This window comes from Myxine glutinosa, chromosome 1 (genome assembly GCF_964187855.1).
Source record: "Myxine glutinosa chromosome 1, kmMyxGlut1.1, whole genome shotgun sequence".
In the NCBI taxonomy this organism is placed as follows: domain Eukaryota; kingdom Metazoa; phylum Chordata; class Myxini; order Myxiniformes; family Myxinidae; genus Myxine; species Myxine glutinosa.
This window is the reverse complement of record NC_136261.1, coordinates 105756286-105776695: the sequence shown is the minus strand read 5'-3', so window position 1 is coordinate 105776695 and position 20410 is coordinate 105756286.

Here is a 20410-nt window from a genome sequence, read left to right as displayed (position 1 = left end):
GGGCGTGGTTTGGGCTTCCAGAGCGTTCGCTGGCTTGGTTTATAAAAGCGTGCACGCAAAGCCCTTAAAGAGGACTGAAGCCAAGATTGGTATTACAAAGGACTGGCATGATTCGCGCATGAACAGTACTCGCGTGATAAAGACTTGAAGGAATTGCGCTTTACGAGAGGGCTGACCTGGCGAGCGCGCGGCACGCATTGCCGAGAACTGCAGCGTGCCAAAGGACATTGGGGAAGGGGCGCTTGGAGCGGGTAATACTGGTAGCGCGTGTCAAAGCGCCGGTACGCATATTACGTACGCCAATAGCCCAGCTTACCTTTCCCCGTCACTATAATTGTCCGCTCGCGCTACACTACGTGGAGAGCTGCCTGCCGGGTTTCGTCTGCTGGTACGGGTCGAGGACCAGAGCCGGTCCGGAGCCTGGACGCCATAGCCGGACCTTCCACTCTACCATCTACATCCCCGCGTGAGTCTGAAGTCTGAGACCAAATCTGAGAGCGATCGGGCCCGTGTCTATGGGAATAGAATAAGACTGTTTAAGACTGTCCTGTGTATTTTCCTTCCTCTTCCTTGTACATTCCTTTATTTTCCTCTTCTTTGTACATTGTAAATAAATTGCCTTGTTCTTTCTGGTTTCCTCTTAATCCGATCTATCAGTCTTTTCTCAATTGGGTAAGCGTGGCACGATTAGGAACCGCTACAATCGGGTTAACCATTGTTAACAGCTCGGGTCGCGGATTGCTATCCGCTCGGCATATTCAATCAATATCCGTGATTCGAGCGGGAGTTATTTCCTCATTTCCGGTCAGCGTTAGTACTTAGGTAGTAGCGAATCCCTAGTCCTAAAAACCCTACCTAACGCTGCCCGGGAAGGACGTCATAACTTCCAGGATCGCGTCGGCCAGATAAAAGACAAGGGGATTAACCCCCTCTTGATAAGGGGAGAGCCGATGTCGGAGATCCGCAACAATATATATATATATATATATATATATATATATATATATATATATACAGTGCATTCAGAAAGTATTCAGACCCCTTGACAAAGAGAAAACAGGATTTTAGAAAGTTTTGCAAATTTATTAAAAACAAAAAACTGAAATATCACATTGACTTAAGTATTCAGACCCTTTGCCATGACACTTGAAATTTAGCTCAGGTGCCTCCCATTTCTCTTGATCATCTATGAGATGTTTCTACACCTTGATTGGAGTCCACCTGTGGTAAATTCAATTGATTGGACATGATTTGGAAAGGCACATACCTGTCTCTATAAGGTCTCACAGCTGACAATGCATATCAGAGCAAAAACCAAGCCATGAGGTCGAAGGAACTGCCTGCAGAGCTCAGAGACAGGATTGTGTCGAGGCACAGATCTGGGGAAGCCCACAAGAAACTTCTGCTGCATTGAAGGTTCCCAAGAGCACAGTGGCCTCCATAATTCTTAAATGGAAGAAGTTTGGAACAACCAGGACTCTTCCTAGAGCTGGCCGCCCGGCCAAACTGAGCAATCGGGGGAGAAGGGCTTTGGTGAAAGAGATGACCAAGAACCCGATGGTCACTCTGGCTGAGCTCCAGAGATCCTGTGTGGAGATGGGAGAAACTTCCAGAAGGACAACCATTACTGCAACACTCCACCAATCTGGGCTTTATGGCAGAGTGGCCAGACGGAAGCCAAATAGTTCAATCTTGGTTTCATTAGACCACAGAATCTTTCTCACAGTACGAGAGTCCTTTAGGTGCTTTTTTTGCAAACTCCAAACGGGCTTTCATGTGTCTTTCACTGAGGAAAGGCTTCCGTCTGGGGGGGGGGGGGGGGGGGGGAGAGATTAAAGACTTGGGATTCAGGGAGGGGTTGAGGATTTGAGTTGGGGTGGGGGAGTTGAGGATTGGGGTGGGGGAGTTGAGGATTAGGGTGGGGGAGTTGAGGATTGGGGTGGGGGAGTTGAGGATTGGGGTGGGGGAGTTGAGGATTGGGGTGTGGTTGGGGGGAGTTGAGAGTTGGGGTGGGGGAGTTGAGGGTTGGGGTGGGGTTGGGGGGAGTTGAGGGTTGGGGTGGGGGAGTTCAGGATTGGGGGTGGGGGAGTTGAGGGTTGGGGTGGGGGAGTTGTGGATTGGGGTGGAGTTGGGGGGGAGTTGAGCATTGAGGTGGAGTTGGGGGGGGGAGTTGAGGATTGAGGAGGAGTTGAGAATTGGGGTTGGGTTGAGGGGAGTTGAGCATTGGGGTGGAGTTGGGGGGGGAGTTGAGGATTCGGGGGGAGTTGAGAATTGGGGTTGGGTTGGGCGGAGTTGAGGGTTGGGGGGAGTTGAGGGTTGGGGTGGAGTTGGGGGGGAGTTGAGGATTGGGGGGGGGGGGGAGTTGAGAATTGGGGTTGGGATGAGGAGGTTGATTTAATCAGGAAACTAATAGTAATATATGACATTGTTGGGGTTATCTTTTACGTTGCATGGAATTTCCTTCGGCGCAGGATTTTGACACAGGAGAAGGCGATTAGGCCCATTAAAACATGCACTCTTATTGCCAACCTATGGTTGTATGTCATTGCTCTATACTTATTAGAGGCTGAGTGTCAAGCAAGGGAGCAGCAAGTCTTTGGTATGACTTGGCGACAGTTGAACTGCCGACCGGTCTAACCATTACACCACCAAGTCTGGTACAATCGCTGGTAATCTCCGGTGATCTCCCATCACTCGTTAGAGATACCGGTCCGCTAAAAGAACATTTAGTTCTATATATATATATATATATATATATATATATATATATATATATATATATATATATATATACAGTATATATATATATATATATATATATATATATATACATATATATATATATATATATATATATATATATATATATACATATATACATATATACATATATATATATATACATATATATATATATATATATATATACATATATATATATATACATATACACATATATACATATATATATATACATATATACATATATACATATATATATATGGCTAACAAGCAGAGGCGCGTCATAGAATTGGGAGGGACAAGGCACCGTCTGTAGGGGCGCATAATGGCGCCGTTTGGAGAGAGCGATTGGGAAATGAGCGAATGGGGCTTATCTTATTTGATTAATGCAACGCAGATTCAACTATTGGGAACATGGCCTTATCTAAAACACATACTAATGAAATAACTAAAGTTCCTATGGTGGCCTACGTGTTGCATATGGACTAATTAAGGGTGCGACTTTTAACCTTTTAATAATGGAATATTTACAAGTATTATTTACAAGTGAGGGTTCTAAAACCGCAACACTATATATATATATATATATATATATATATATATATATATATATATATATATATATCTATATATATCTATATATATATATATATATATATATATATATATATATATATATATATATATATATAAATATATATATATATATATATATATATATATATATATATATATATATATATATATATATATATATATATATATATATATATATATATATATATATATATATATACAGTGGAACCTTGACTTACGAGTTTAATCCGTTCCGTGACCGAGCTCGTAACTCAAATTGCTCGTTTCTCAAATCAAATTTCCCCATTGAAATGCATTGAAATGCTATTAATCCATTCCAGCCCGCCAAAAACCACACCAATTTTTTTTTAAATATACAGTATATATAAAAATATCTCGCGCTTTATATTTCACCTGTATGCAGCATACAAGTTGGCAGGATGGCCTGGACTGGAGGTACGCACACTTGACTCTAAAGTCTAAACTGTCCAGCCTGGGTTTGAATCCCGACCCAGCTATAACCTGTCATGGGTGAATCACAGGCAGGGTGATTCATCAATGTGTGTACCGCTAAACTGGGCGCCCCGTTTGCGTCCCATTAGTTGTTGGATGTTAAGGATCTCACCGTGTTTTCCACAAAGAGAAGGCGAGCTATCGCCGGCACTCTGAACAAGTTGTGGCCTGGCATGGCATGAACATGAAAACATGAACATGAACATGAAATGTTCGACATGAACATGAAATTTTCCGAAATAACCAAAATGCGAAAACTAAAATGCATCGCTATACGACAGAGATACGTACTGTACTTGAACGGCAAGATAACCACGTGACCAGAACCTACCTGGCGGCGTAAACTCGAAATAACCAAAATGCGAAAACGAAAATGCAGCGCTATACGACAGAGATACGTACTGTACTTGAACGGCAAGATAACCACGTGACCAGAACCCACCTGGCGGCGTAAACTCGAAATAACCAAAATGCGAAAAAAAAAATGCAGCGCTATACGACAGAGATACGTACTGTACTTGAACGGCAAGATAACCACGTGACCGGGTGGCGAAAGCTCGTAACTCAGATCTCGGCTCGCATCTCAAAGCAATAAACCGCCCGAGCGACGGCTCGTATCTCGAAAAACTCGTAAGTTGGGGCACTCGTAAGTCAAGGTTCCACTGTATATATATATATATATATATGTATATATATATATATGTATATATATTGTTGCGAATATGGAATTTGGCCTCCATATCCGCTTGTAAATATTCCCCTATTTTCTCCAATACTCCCCAACTTTCCCCGATCCCCCATTCCCTAGTCCCATTGCATGTAAATAACAATCAGTAGAGCCGACCTTCCCCTTATTCCCCCATTAAATGTCGTGCCCAGGTCCACCGCACCACACGTAGACAACTTTCGGACATCTTCCTAGTTATTCTTATTCTATGTCAGTTAAGGCCTCGTCTCCATTAATTATGACTCTTCGTTGCACCAGAATGTGATTATATGGCATCAGTAGTGAGTTTAGGACCTTTCCCAGACCTCCTTCCATCTTCTTCCCCAACAATTACAACAACAACAGAGGAGATGGCGGCGGAGCGGGGGAGGATGCGTCCTCACACCGGCTTGATTAGCGCCATAGACCATGCGCTCCACGGGGTTACCACGAAGGGGCTCCTTGTCAGCTCCTCGTCAAGGGCGGAGCCTGGTAAACCCCCCGCACGCACCCAATGAGAAGCAACGTGCCGATTCCACGAGGCGGAGCTAACGAGCCGAGGGCGTGTCACTCCCCGCCGGATATACGCGGCCCCGCGCCGGATGTGAGTCAGATGCGCACCCAGCTTGGAGAAGGAAAGCCACCTGCGAGCGCTGAGTCAGATGCGCACCCAGCTTGGAGAAGGAAAGCCACCTGCGAGCGCTGAGTCAGATGCGCCCCCAGCTTGAGCAGACAAGACGCCATCCGAGCGCTGCGACCTCCCTGCATCTCTGGACCGGACCGAGTCGATTCTGACCTTTGAGCCCAGGTGCACCTGGAGCCATCGCTACCCGCCTGTCCTTTCCATCAATCCCCGTGTGAGTCAGCTTTGTCCCGTTTATCTGTCGTCTGTTGGGAATAATATAAGATTGTGTCTAAGTGCTTGTCTTTCTATGCTGTCCCTCTTGTAGTTGTAATCTAACCTTCCGCCTTAATATAACCTCCTCCGGAGGTCTTGAGAACTGAACCCCTGGTGTCGTATTGTGTTATTGTAATCCAGCCGGGTGTCTTCTTTTTCTTATTGAGCCAGCATCGCGCGACTTCGTCAACGTCGAGTATAGTCGGGTAATTTGTGCGGACACGACGGCCATTCCGCTCGGCCCACCTTAACATCAAAGTCGTGTCTGTAACAATTGGTGTCGAGGAGTGGAATTCGAACCCGGGACTAAATTTATTAGGCCCAAATTGGTAACAAGTAGAATCGATTCGGAGCGCGTTTCCCGCGCGAAATTATAACGGCGAAATTTGTATTTGTTTTACGAAACTCGAATTTTGAAAGTCGCGCTATGGCGGATCAAGACGGCTGGGGTCCGGTAGGGGAGAGTGAAGCAGGGTCGGTCCAGGACCAAATTGAGGGACAAGAGGAGAGCGAAGCAGTGAGGGCGGCAGGTTCGCAAAATAGCGCCGTCACGCACGAAGTAGCGGGCGCGCAAAATGGCGCGCTCGCTCACGTGGTTGAAGGGTCCCAAAATAGCGGCGCCGCGGAGGGCGAGCCTGCGGTGGCGGCTGGGGACGCTGGGCAAACCGGGTTTGACCTCAGATTATTCTTGACCCAACTGAATGCAAAAATGGATAGGATGGAGGGCCAAATGGGGGTAATGAGGGACGAAGCGAGGGGTACCGGTGAGGGATTAGACAATAATTTTAAGGGATTAGACAGGAAATTTGGGAAGTTAGACAATAATTTTGAGGAGTTAGACAAGAAATTTGGGAAGTTAGACAATAATTTTGAGGGGTTAGACAACGGGATAAAAGAGGTAAAGAATGGGTTAACGGGGGTGGAAAACAGAATGGCTGCCCAGGAGAATCAGATAGAGGGAGTGAAAAATGGGTTAGAGGGGTTAGAAAACAGTATGGAAGGCAAATTGAGGGACATGAGGGACCAAGCGGAAAGGGAAGTTAAACAAATGGAGCAGCAGATAGAGGGGGTCAGAATGGGGGTAGAAACCAAACTGGATGCTCACAGGGAGGAAATGGAGCAGATGAGGGTGGCATCTGGGCAGGAGATGCAAGTGATGGGAGAGGAGATCAGAAGAGGTGTGAGTGAGGAGGTCGGAGGAGTGCGCGAGGAGGTGAGGCACTGTAAGGAGCACATGGAGAAGGAGGTGAGAAAGGGGACTGTAAAGTTACAAGGGGGCATAGAGGTCCTGACGCAGGAGGTGGAACAGCTGACGGAGGGACAAAAAGAAGTAACGGAGCAGGTTCAAAGGAACACTGCGGTATTGGGAGGTTTAAAAGCGACACAAAATGACATAAAAAACGACTTGGTAGCGACGAAGAGGGAATGTCAGATGGTACGTGAGGGACTGACAACGAGGCTGGACGAGGTGATAGAGGTAATGGAGACGAAGGACCGGCAGGTGAGGACGCACCTGGAAACGGTCAAGGTAGCCTTAGAGGATGAGCTTGAGGAGACGTACCGGGGAATAAAAGAGGTGAAGCAGAAACTAGGAGAAGTGGAAGAAGGGATGAGCGAAATTAAGAAGCGACGGAGAGAGGATAACAAAGAGATAAAAGAGGAAGTAAAAGAATTGGTCCAAAGTCTGTGTTCGGATCGTGATGATGTGCTCATTAACCGGATGAGGGATTCGCAGGTGATGGAGGAGAAGCGAAGAGAAAGAGGACCCGGTGTAAGTGGTGACCAATATGGTCGTGCGTATGATGCGCCAGGGGATTTAAGAAGCTTGGGGGTCGAGATAGACCCGGGTGTTCGTGAGAGGCCGTTGGTGAAGTGTGCGACAGGTCTGGTGTGCGAAAGAGGAGGTGTGCGAGAAAGTCCGACTCTGGGGTGTGTGAGGAAAAAGTGCGTGCCAAGGAGTGAGGGTGCTGGCGAGAATGAGTCGGTCGTAGCGCGTGTGCGAGGGGGCACATGGAAGCGCGGTGTGGTGAGTGTTACAGAGGGTGTGACGGGAGAGTGTGCGCGAGAAAGGTGTGTGACGGACAGGTGCATGAGGAAAGAGTGCGCTGTCAAAGGCAAGGAAGAATGCACACCTGTGGTGAGTGTTACAGAGGGTGTAACGGGAGAGTGTGCGCGAGAAAGGTGTGTGACGGACAGGTGCATGAGGAAAGAGTGCGCTGTCAAAGGCAAGGAAGAATGCACACCTGTGGTGAGTGTTACAGAGGGTGTAACGGGAGAGTGTGCGCGAGAAAGGTGTGTGACGGACAGGTGCATGAGGAAAGAGTGCGCTGTCAAAGGCAAGGAAGAATGCACACCTGTGGTGAGTGTTACAGAGGGTGTAACGGGAGAGTGTGCGCGAGAAAGGTGTGTGACGGACAGGTGCATGAGGAAAGAGTGCGCTGTCAAAGGCAAGGAAGAATGCACACCTGTGGTGAGTGTTACAGAGGGTGTAACGGGAGAGTGTGCGCGAGAAAGGTGTGTGACGGACAGGTGCATGAGGAAAGAGTGCGCTGTCAAGAGTAAGGGTGAGTGCGCTGTCAAGAATGGAGGTGAGAGTAGTGAGAGTGACAAGGAGAGTGAGTTGGTTGTGACAGGTGAGCGAGGATGTACACCTGGGATGGAAGGATGCACACCTGGAATGGTAGAGCGTGAGTGGGAATGCACGCTGGAGTTGGTGGTGAGGCACGTGGTTGGGTGTGCGAATGAGGGCACACCTGTGATTGTCACAGAGGAGGTGACAGAGGAGGGGGTGCGAAGAGGTGTTTTGGTGAGGTGTGCGAGCAACGAATGTGTGCCAAAGTGTTCGGTGGTCAGGTGTGTGACCAAGGCTGTGAGTGGAATGGGTGTACCTGGGTGTGTAAGGAAAGGTACGAGGAGCATGGGCACGGCTGGATGTGTGAGCAAGGAACGGGCTGCGGGGTGTAAGCGTCCAGGTGAAGCATCGACGTTAGACGGGTTAGAGGTTAGAGCGACTTTTAGCCGAAGCAGGCCCTCGGTGCGTGCCGGGCCTCGCTTTGAACGGCCGCGTCCAGGCTCCACTAGGCGGAGCTGGCAGCCCGATAGGAAGGGTCGTCATGGCGACCACTTTTTGGTGAGACGTGCCGGCAGGTCGAGATCGGGGCATTGGATGGCTCCGTGCCGAGAAGGTGCGTGGGATCTCGGGCCGGGTAAACCTCCTTCCCTGCACCGAAGGCAGGATGCAGCCAGCCACTGGCACAGAACAACCAGCATCCATTGCTTGGCTTTACGAAGCCGGGCTTTGGACGGGAATTGGCGCACCGAGAGGTATTAGTGAGTAGACGGGTGATGAGGTTAGTGTTTTGGACCCAAAATTAGAGAAAAACAAAATTTGATGCTTGGCAAGGGATTGGCAGTAGTGATTGGCAGATGATGGGCAGTGATTGGCAAATTTTTAATTTGTTGAAATTTGATGTGCAAAATTGGTAGTGAGAGACCCCCGATGTGGTGGGATGGCAAATCCACCATCCCTCACAGGGGGGGGCAAAGGAGCAATAGCTTATGGGGTGTATGGCAGTGAAAACTAGCCCGGGTGGGTTAGGATATTGTGTGTAGGGATCTAGAAGATGACATTAGGTGACGTTAAGATTAGTTAGTGACTGATACCTGTAGTGGGGACGCAGGTAGATTAGTGTGGATTATAATGACGAGGGAGCGCAATAGTTAAAGGGACGACTGGGAAGCGCAAGTTTCAGAAGGGAGTAGTTAGCTGAGATGATGCTGTGTGTGTGAGGATTGAACAAGTGTGATTGCACAGGTGTGCAACTGGACAGGTGTGTGGAGCAGTGTATGAGTAGTGAGTGTTGTGGATCAGCGCGAATGCGCTTGGGGAGAGAAGGGTGCAGGTGGCACCAGGTGTGAGAGCACAGGTGTGCAGGTACAGGTGTGTGGAGAGAGTTGGAGTGAGTGGTACGGAGTGGTGTGCATGGTGCGAAGGTGTGGATGGGGGAAGAGTGGACCCCTTTCACGAGTACCCGGGGCGGGTAGTGTAAGTGTTAGGTAGAGGGTGCAGGTAAATTGTGGTTGGATATTGGCATTTGTGGTGCGGTTGCAGAATGGTGTTGTGAATGGGTGCATTAGTGTTGTGGAAATGGCTGGGCGTGTAGCCTGTTAGTGTGTGTAGTTGGTTGGGCACTCCACCACTGTGAGGATGTCGGCCAGGTGAGGCCGCAGGTGGGCTCTGGGAGCCGGTAGAGTTGTGGATGGGGCCCGAGGATCCGGAGGACGGACCCGGGTAGCCCAGTGCCAGAGAGGGCACCGAGTGGGGAGAGAGCCAGAGGGCCTTCCCCAGGTAGTTAGGTTAGGGTGAGGAGCAGGTAAGCTCGGAGGCAACTGCAGTGGTGGAGGTGTGCAGGTGGGTAGACCCACTGGGAGAGGTACACGCCACAGCCCAGAAATTGTGCGAGGGCACCGGGAGATGAATCGGGGGAGTGAGACCCCAAATTGAAAAGCACCACAGTTTGGCCAATGGGAATTGGTTTTTAGAACCCATAGTGTAAGAGGGCCAATGGTTTGGTCGGAGAAAGACCCCGGGTAGTGTAAAGTTGTTAAAGTCATTTAGGAAATAGTTAGGATTGAAGAACCTGTCGCACCATACGCAGCCACTTACCTGAGGTGATGATGATGACTCCACACCTGTGTTTTCTTTGTTCTGTTGCAGGAGATGAATCACTGTGTGGATTTGTGAGACGCATCACGACGTGGATGAGACATTGGGGTGATTCCATCTCTCCCTCCCTAGGAGGGACTGATGATGAATTGGTAATGGCAAATTATGATGTTGAGTTGGAGATGGCAAATTTTGATGAGAGTTGAAAATGGCAAATTTGATTGGTTAGGAGGGAGAGAAGACGAATTTGGTATATGGGAGGAACGGGGAAGACAGTAGGGATGTTTGTCGATTTGTAAAGTAGATGTTTATGGGTAGTGTTGTGTTTTGTGGATGCAGTAAGGGGTAAGGGAGGGGCCATGTAGGTTACCTGGTGGGGGGGGGGGCGTACGATAGGAACGTACCTGTCTCACCTGGTTCCCATGTGCCCCCAGTGTGCATCACCTTACATTGCGTGCACTTTTGCGCCCTTACCACCTTACTCACTTGTCTGCTTCTTTTGTCTCCCACCTCCGAGGATCTGGCTTTGGGGTAGAGAGAGAGGAGAGAGAGGTGCTGGCTGCGCAGTTGTGGGCCTGCACTTTCGCTGTTTGCTGCCGGGATCGATACACCATATGGACCGCAATGTTTGTGGCCACCCACAATGGACCGCAGTTCGTTTGCGGCCAAGCACCACCCGGGGATGGACCTATGGGTCAACGTGGCACCTATGCCATACAGGTGAACCACTAATAGTTAACACCACCAAGTGCACCACAAGAAGAGCAAGAGACACCTGCAGGGTTAGGGGTTGTCGAATTTATTTTTATTCCAATGAACAATGGTGACTGCACCGATTGGTGGTGGGGTGGTGCTGTTGATGCTCGGGAAGGGTGCTCTGCACGTTATTAAAGGCCGTCGGCCACAGAGCACTCGTGGGTTGGTGTATCGATGTTGGCAAGCGCGCTCTCTCTCTATGCATAACATCTGCATGTGTCCCTCCAAAAACAGGTCCTGGATCGTAGTGTAAATAGCAGCGTAGTCTTGTAAATAATGCTCCCTACCGGCTGTATGTTTAGTTTGAGAATTCTTTCCGGATTCGGTTATGCTGTGGGTGTGTTTCTGTGAGGAGAAGGGTGCAACGTCGCAGGGGGACATATTTACTCATTTGTGAATATCTGTAAAACTGTCGCACTCAGGGTAGAGTTAATAGTAGAGGGAACTACATTGCGTGCCACACTAAAGTAGGTAAAAATTTATCGGGTCGGGACGCCCCGAGGGTAGAGAAGGGTGCAATGTTGCGAATATGGAATTTGGCCTCCATATCCGCTTGTAAATATTCCCCTATTTTCTCCAATACTCCCCAACTTTCCCCGATCCCCCATTCCCTAGTCCCATTGCATGTAAATAACAATCAGTAGAGCCGACCTTCCCCTTATTCCCCCATTAAATGTCGTGCCCAGGTCCACCGCACCACACGTAGACAACTTTCGGACATCTTCCTAGTTATTCTTATTCTATGTCAGTTAAGGCCTCGTCTCCATTAATTATGACTCTTCGTTGCACCAGAATGTGATTATATGGCATCAGTAGTGAGTTTAGGACCTTTCCCAGACCTCCTTCCATCTTCTTCCCCAACAATTACAACAACAACAGAGGAGATGGCGGCGGAGCGGGGGAGGATGCGTCCTCACACCGGCTCGATTAGCGCCATAGACCATGCGCTCCACGGGGTTACCACGAAGGGGCTCCTTGTCAGCTCCTCGTCAAGGGCGGAGCCTGGTAAACCCCCCGCACGCACCCAATGAGAAGCAACGTGCCGATTCCACGAGGCGGAGCTAACGAGCCGAGGGCGTGTCACTCCCCGCCGGATATACGCGGCCCCGCGCCGGATGTGAGTCAGATGCGCACCCAGCTTGGAGAAGGAAAGCCACCTGCGAGCGCTGAGTCAGATGCGCACCCAGCTTGGAGAAGGAAAGCCACCTGCGAGCGCTGAGTCAGATGCGCCCCCAGCTTGAGCAGACAAGACGCCATCCGAGCGCTGCGACCTCCCCGCATCTCTGGACCGGACCGAGTCGATTCTGACCTTTGAGCCCAGGTGCACCTGGAGCCATCGCTACCCGCCTGTCCTTTCCATCAATCCCCGTGTGAGTCAGCTTTGTCCCGTTTATCTGTCGTCTGTTGGGAATAATATAAGATTGTGTCTAAGTGCTTGTCTTTCTATGCTGTCCCTCTTGTAGTTGTAATCTAACCTTCCGCCTTAATATAACCTCCTCCGGAGGTCTTGAGAACTGAACCCCTGGTGTCGTATTGTGTTATTGTAATCCAGCCGGGTGTCTTCTTTTTCTTATTGAGCCAGCATCGCGCGACTTCGTCAACGTCGAGTATAGTCGGGTAATTTGTGCGGACACGACGGCCATTCCGCTCGGCCCACCTTAACATCAAAGTCGTGTCTGTAACAATATATATATGTATATATATATACATGTATATATATATTTATATATGTATATATATATATATATATATATATATATATATATATATATATATATATATATATTGTTACAGACGCGGTTTTAGATGTTATTTTACCGAGCGGTTGGTATTACCGCGTCCGAACAGTTACTCCCCGATTAGAACCCGATTCCACCCGACGTTGACCAGATCGCACCGCAGATATTCAATCGGGAAACCTCTAAAGCGACCGAAAGAGAGGGAAAAGAGAAGAAGACAGAGTACGGAGGAAGAACAGATTTATTATACACACACAAGCAAAAAGAAAGAACGACCAAAATTATTTACAAGCAATGGATGGAAAAAGCAGTCACACAGTGCATCGTTAGCTTATTCTATTCAATTTACTTAACCCCAAGACAACGAGTAGGACAGACGACGTTCACACTTACACGGGGGATATTGCAGGCAGGTAGGGCTTGAGGTGGATTGCTGGAGAGGGAGGCAGGGTCGGAGGCAGCAGCTCTCAATTCCTCGCAGTTTTTGGCGGGAAAACCCTTCGTCGCGTATCCGCTGCCGATGCTTTAGACGTCACGCGCTGGCTCGGGCACACCTGCTCCTCTCCTTCTGGTGGAGCCGTCTCCCTCCTTTCAGCGCGTCTCTCCAAAGCTGGTTTCCTTTCCGAGTACCTCTCCTCTTTGGCTTGGAGCGTTTCGCATCTCACCGCTCCTCTTGGTGTCGCCTCTTCGCTCATCTCCCAGGTCATCTCTTGAAGCAGTCCCTTCCCGTCGCTTTTATTACCCCGGGCGGAATCAAGCCGCCGGCTGCGAGGGCACGCCTACCGGGTCGCTCACCGCGGTGCTGATTGGCCAAGTGGGGTTGGCTCACTCCTCCCCTCTATGACGAGGTGGAGACACGCCTTTCTTCTCCGAGATTAGCACATGGGCAATGGCGGCTTGCGGGATTGAACACCACTCGCACCCCTTTTGAAAGGAACTTTGGAGAGCGGAGATGTTTGGGGCAATTGAAAGGGCCTACGCTTATTTTGTTTGATACAATGCAAAGTCAATCTAGTGGGAAACACATATTTAGCCTACATAGAATAAGGAAATACACTATTTAAAAAGATATATCGTGGCCTGCGTGTAAGTTTCATGGAATTAACTAGGAGGACGGCTGCGACCATTATTTACATTACGAGGGTGTTACACATAACAAAACCATACTTTTCACATTCGTTACACTTCCTCCAAAATTGTTACACTCTTCCAAAACTGTTACACTTCTCCAAAACTGTTACACTTCTCAAAACCGTTACAATATATATATATATATATATATATATATATATATATATATATATATATATATATATATATATATATATATATGTATATATATATATACAGTGTATTCATTCTGTCTCCTTCTTCCTTCCTTCCTGTTTTCAATTTCTCAATATTTTTTCACTTGAACCCCTCCTTCATCACGCATGTGCAGTAAATGATAAACAGATGGCCCCTTACAGAGCATGCAGAAGGTGCTGATCTGTTATGGTATGAGTTGCTGAAATACACATGCATGGTGGAAAACATGAACACCCAATTAACGACATTTTAAAATGCCTTTTGTTTGGTTTTCTTACCCAGTACTGTGCACTTCCCACCTTGGTTGCCTCTGACTCGAACAAACCCCTCCTTTTTCCGCCATCCGTGCTTCTCCACCCTCGTCACACTGTTGGTTAAGGTGATTCATGCATGACAGGCTGTCCATGGTACAAATGCCGAAGTGGCGCCGGGCATGTCTCATCCGCCACGCAATGACCTTTGTGTGGGGAAAGAGGTGCCAGAGTGGAATTAAAAAGGAACTTCATGCATTTCCATTCATGTGAATTGGAACACAGTGAGGTAAAAGTGGGAAATATTTGGTCCTGATATAGTGGTGTAATGTACATTTGTTTCTACGTCATGCAAACGGCGATATTTTTGTGGAAGTCCAAAAACCACTGAGGATAATGGGGGTGCAAAGTGATCAAACAAATCATATGTAATCTTCCTCCGAAATATAGTCGGACTATATATATATTGATGTACATACAGTCGTGGCCAAAAATATTGGCACCTTTGCACTTTTTTCAAATGATGCAACATTTCTTCCAGAAAATTGTTGAAATTAAAAAATATTTTTGCATCCACAAATGTATTTCTTTGGTTTGCAGTGGAACAAAACAAAAAAAAAGCTGAAAAATTACTAAAATTTAGCTTATTCCACACAGAAATCCTAAAATGGCCCGGACAATATTATTGGCACCTTTTGGAAGTTGTTAAAATTATAAAATTTCAAGCAGGTGATTCTCCTTTACTTTGGAATTGAACTCACCTATGGTGAGTTGCAGGTACCTGCAATATAAAAATCACTCATTCAACCAGCTTGAATGGAGAAAAGGAGCCATTCTGCTGTTTTGTGTCACTGTGTGTACCGCAATGAGCATGGAGAAAAGAAAGAAAACCAGAGAATTGTCTGAGGAGGTCAGACACAAGATTGTCGCCAAGCATGGACAATCTCAAGGCTACAAGTCCATCTCCAGAGACCTTGATGTTTCTGTGTCCACCATACGCAATGTTATCATGAAGTTTCAGGCCCATGGCACTGTAGGTAACCTCCCTGGACATGGCCGCAAGGGAAAATTTGATCAAAGATTGCAGCGAAGGATTGTTCGAATGGTGGAGAAAGCACCTCGATCAACTTCCAAACAGATTCAAGCTGACTTTCAGACACAAGGTACGACAGTTTCAACTCGCACCATCCGTCGCCAACTCAATGAAAGGGGTTCTATGGTAGGAGACCCAGGAGGACCCCACTGCTGAGAGAGACATATAGAAAGCCCGACTGGAGTTTTCCAAAAACACACCTGAACAAGCCAAAGTCCTTGTGCAAGAATTTTCGCTTGGAGAGATGAGACCAAATTAGAGCTTTTTTTGGAAAGCACATCATCCCTATGTTTACAGAAAACAAAATGAAGCCTTAAAAGAAAAGAACACCTTCCCTACTGTCAAACATGGAGGAGGTTCAGTGATGTTTTGGGGTTGTTTTGCTGCCTCTGGCACTGGGTGCCTTGATTGTGTGCATGGCATCATGAAATCAGGAGATTACCAAGGCATTTTGGAGCGCAATGTTCAACCCAGTGTCAGAAAGCTGAGTCTCCGTCGAAGATCATGGGTCTTGCATCAGGACAATGACCCCAAACACACTTCAAAAAGCACCCAGGAATGGTTCAAGACAAAACGCTGGACTGTTCTGAAGGGGCCAGCAATGAGTCCAGATCTAAATCCCATTGAACACCTGTGGGGAGATCTGAAAACAGCAGTTGGCAGAAGGCATCCTTCAAACCTGGGAGAACTGGAGCAGTTTGCACAAGAAGAGTGGGTCAAACAGCCAGTAGAGAGGTGGAGGAAGTTCAGTCATGGCTATAGGAAGCGCTTGATTGCAGTTATTTTGTCCAAACGCTGTGCTACCAAATATGAAGTCCACGGTGTTGTATAATTTTGTCAATGCCATTTCTTTTTATTTTCTGATTTAAAAGGATATTTTAAGTTGTGAATCAAAAACAAAGGTTCTGTTATGTTAACAGTGAAATAAAGAATTGTAGAGACCAAATACATTTGGCAATTTCAACTTATTTTTCGAGAAAATTGTGAATTATTTGAAAAAGGTGCAAGGGTGCCAATATTTTTGGCCACGACTATTTATGTATATGTGCGTATACTGTATATGTATGTATTTTTTTTGAACTTTAAAAAAAAAAACTTTTATTTTCCAAAATGCGATGTTGCATTTTCGCACACAAATCGACTAAAAATTTGGACACCCCAGTACTACAATCGATCCTCCTCCACCAATCACGTAGGCCGAAGAATGGCGAGATATTTACTTTACGTTACATTACCTAAAAGGAGACTTGTTACGAGTCATCGGGAGGCGGAGTCTTGTCGTCGTTCGGGAATGATCAGATGACGTTCTTTTGACGATCGGCAAATGCTGTTTCTGTCAGTCCTGGTGGCACTGTGAGCGAATGAGTCAATTTGTTATTGTTGTTTTACTGGCTTTTTAATTGCAATAAAGACGGAGGGAAGATCACAGCAGCCAAGCACGTACAGGGAAATTTAACGTTACAGAACAGACCCTATAATTAATTAGCACAAAACCACCCTCCTTATGGCGACATGCAAACGCTCTTACCCCGACAGACGGCCTACTTGTGTACATCGAGATGGGTTCTTCGCGGCATACAGAGCATGCTAATCTACACGATTCTAACTTTTCTATGGGATATTTCATGCCTACACCCACAAACGTAACAATATATATATATATATATATATATATATATATATATATATATATATATATATACCATATATATGTGTGTATGTACAGTATATATGTATGTATATACGTATATATAGACTAGGAGTACAGACGTGGAGATACAGACTGAGAGTACAGACAATGACATGGAGAGATCGAGAGGTATGACGTTGCGGCAGGGTATGTCACTCAGAACATGGTTTATTTATGGAATGATCTCCCTGGAAAGGTGGTGGAAGCAGAGACAGTGGATGGATATAAACTGAAATTGCATAGACACCTAGAAGCAGAGGGGATAGAGAGGTATATGAGTATTGTCAGGATAGGACTTTTGGGATGGCTTGATAGGACTTTTGGCCTTCTCCTGCATTGAAGTTTCTTGTGATTAATTATAGCACATCTAAAAAAAAAGTTATATACTCGGTTGAGCGGGAGACGAGAGGGGGAGAGGGAGGGAAACACAACACCAGTCGAAAACAGGGACATCGGGAGATATGTGAAAGGGAGAGGGCTGGGGCGGGGTACACGGGATAAACAAGATGGACACTACAAGGACTTTCAGGAAAGAAAACGGAATTTGAAGAAGGTGTGTTTGGGGTGGATTAACAGGTGTAGAAAAGATCAATGTTTTGGATGGGGAAAGATAAGAGATGGTGGTGAACTGCTGTTTTGAAGACCTGGAGAGAGGAGTGGGATTGAAGAGAGTGTGGGAGTTTGTTCCAGAGGTGAGAAAAATAAGAATGAAAGAGTGACAGAGCACAGACAAATTTGGGGGACAGAGCACAGACAAGGTGGGAGGTGGGGGGGGGGGGGGCAAGGCCGGAGAAGAATCGGTAGAAGACAGAAAGACTGGAAACCTGTCTGCGGTGAGAGAGTGAAAGGTCCTCAGAATCAGCTTCATCGTCGGAGATACCAATGATTCAAAAAGCCTTGGTTTTTAGGGCATGAAGCCGAGCTAGGTGTGAGGGAGGTGCACCAGCCGGGAGAGGAGGGCAGTACTCCATCAAGCTGCGGATGAAAGCTTTGCATATGGTGAGATGAAGGTCTTCACACGACGGAGAGGATGCCCAGTCGGCGACTGGCTTTGGAGGCCAGATTGGAAATGTGGTTTTCCCAGGAAAGATCATGGCAGATCGTGAGACCCAAAAGCTTGAGTGACAGCACTTCTTGGAGAGGATTATTCAGAAAGCGGATGGGAGGGTTGTCCGACGGTTTTTTCGGTGAGACAAAGTGAGAGTGTGAGATTTGTCAGGATTGAAAGAAATGTTCCACTTGTTTGCCCAGTCTGTGATTTTGTCCAGGTCTGCAGAGACTTAGGAGGCTGCAGACTGCCGATCTGAGGGATGAGGAATGGAGCGGCAGAGAGTGTTTTATTTAAATAGAAAAAGAACCAGAAATGTGAAAAATTGTATTTACAGAATACACAGCAGCCCACCCATCCCACTCTCTACTCCACCCTCCCACAGCCCCACTATTTTGTCCAAACGGCGACATTCCGAGAACAGTGATCGTTCTCAGAGTCAGAATATTTCCGTCTATTTTTACTTCAATCTGAAAGACAGCAAAAGTGTAGACAGCACCGTGAAGTCTGCAATGTCCTGTTCTGCAAGAAAAGGGATAGGAAGGACCTTCAGTAATTATTTTTTGGTGGCAAGATGGTTGAGGCACAAGGATGTACGAATGGTATAACTTCTGGAAAAGGACGAGGCAGTACGGGTTACTGGAAAGCACCTGCTCGTAATATTGGGGCCGTACCACCATGACTCAGGCCGACCTTCCTGCCGAAAGAACAAGTAGCATCATCCCTTCCTACAGGAAATGAGGACCTCAATAAAGTTTCCTTTCAATGTCACAATCTCAAACAGTGAAACACCATCACACTGCAGGTCTTCAGTATGATCATCAGTGTGATCTTGTAAAATATTTTGATATTGAAAACCAATGTCAGGGAGATAGATATCCACAATGCAGGCCAAACTATTTGCCTCTTTATTTGTCCGTTTGTCTCTGTGAGCAGGACGTCTTAAAAAGTAGAGGACAGATTTGGATGAAATTTGGTGGACAGGTTGGGTGTGTGACAAGGACAAATTGATTCGATTTTGGTGGAGATCCAGATCTGGATACTATGATTTTTCTAGTTATTCTTCACCATTGAAAGATTGGGCCAAAAACGATATTTAAAAAAGTTAAGGACGGTTTATAACAAAACGTAGTGGTTGAGTTGGGTAGGTGACAAGAACAAGGCGATTAAGATTTTGGTTCAGTTCTGAATCCAGATCCGGTCTGTTATAGTGGGATACAAAACGTAAACTGTTCAGCCTGGCAGAGGTTGCGCTCTACCGAGATATAATTCCAAATTATGGCTTGAGTTCAAAAGCTAACTTTCCCATTGGATATTGAGATCTTATTATTAATTGTATTATTATATTGATGATGTATCAAGCTTGACTCATCATGAACATTTTTTGTAGCAGAGAAGTCACACTTGATGCGAAGCAGCCTTCAAACGGGACAGGAATTTAAAATTTAACGAGTTGTTCTATGTAAAGTTCCCATTGTTTATCAAAAACTCCATGGCAACTTTAATGCCTACCTGCAAATGTTAACAGATGTGACTCGATAAGCAGGACTCAAAGTCCAAATAAGCAGGCACAAAATCCAGGATAACTGCTCAAATCCACTTAGGATGGCGTTCGTTCCTCTTTTTCCCCGCCAGTGGAATCACAACTTCCACATTATCTTCTATCTTATTCTTCCTTCCAATTCTTCAAGACGGCTGTTCACCACCATCTCAGATCATCGCCAATCCAAAACCATGAACTTTTCTCCTCGAACTTTTCTACCCAATCCAAAACCATGAACTTTTCTCCTCGAACTTTTCTACCCAATCCAAAACCATGAACTTTTCTACCCAATCCAAAACCATGAACTTTTATACTCAAACTTTTCTACCCAATCCAAAACCATGAACTTTTCTCCCCGAACTTTTCTACCCAATCCAAAACCATGAACTTTTCTTCTCGAACTTTTCTACCCAATCCAAAACCATGAACTTTTCTACTCGAACTTTTCTACCCAATCCAAAACCATGAACTTTTCTACCCAATCCAAAACCATGAACTTTTCTACCCAATCCAAAACCATGAACTTTTCTTCTAGAACTTTTCTACACAATCCAAAATCATGAACTTTTCTACTCGAACTTTTCTACCCAATCCAAAACCATGAACTTTTCTACTCGAACTTTTCTACCCAATCCAAAACCATGAACTTTTCTACCCAATCCAAAACCATGAACATTTCCACTCGAACTTTTCGACCCAATCCAAAACCATGAACTTTTCTCCTCGAACTTTTCTACCCAATCCAAAACCATGAACTTTTCTACTCAAACTTTTCTACCCAATCCAAAACCATGAACTTTTCCACTCGAACTTTTCTACCCAATCCAAAACCATGAACTTTTCTACTCGAATTTTTCTACCCAATCCAAAACCATGAACTT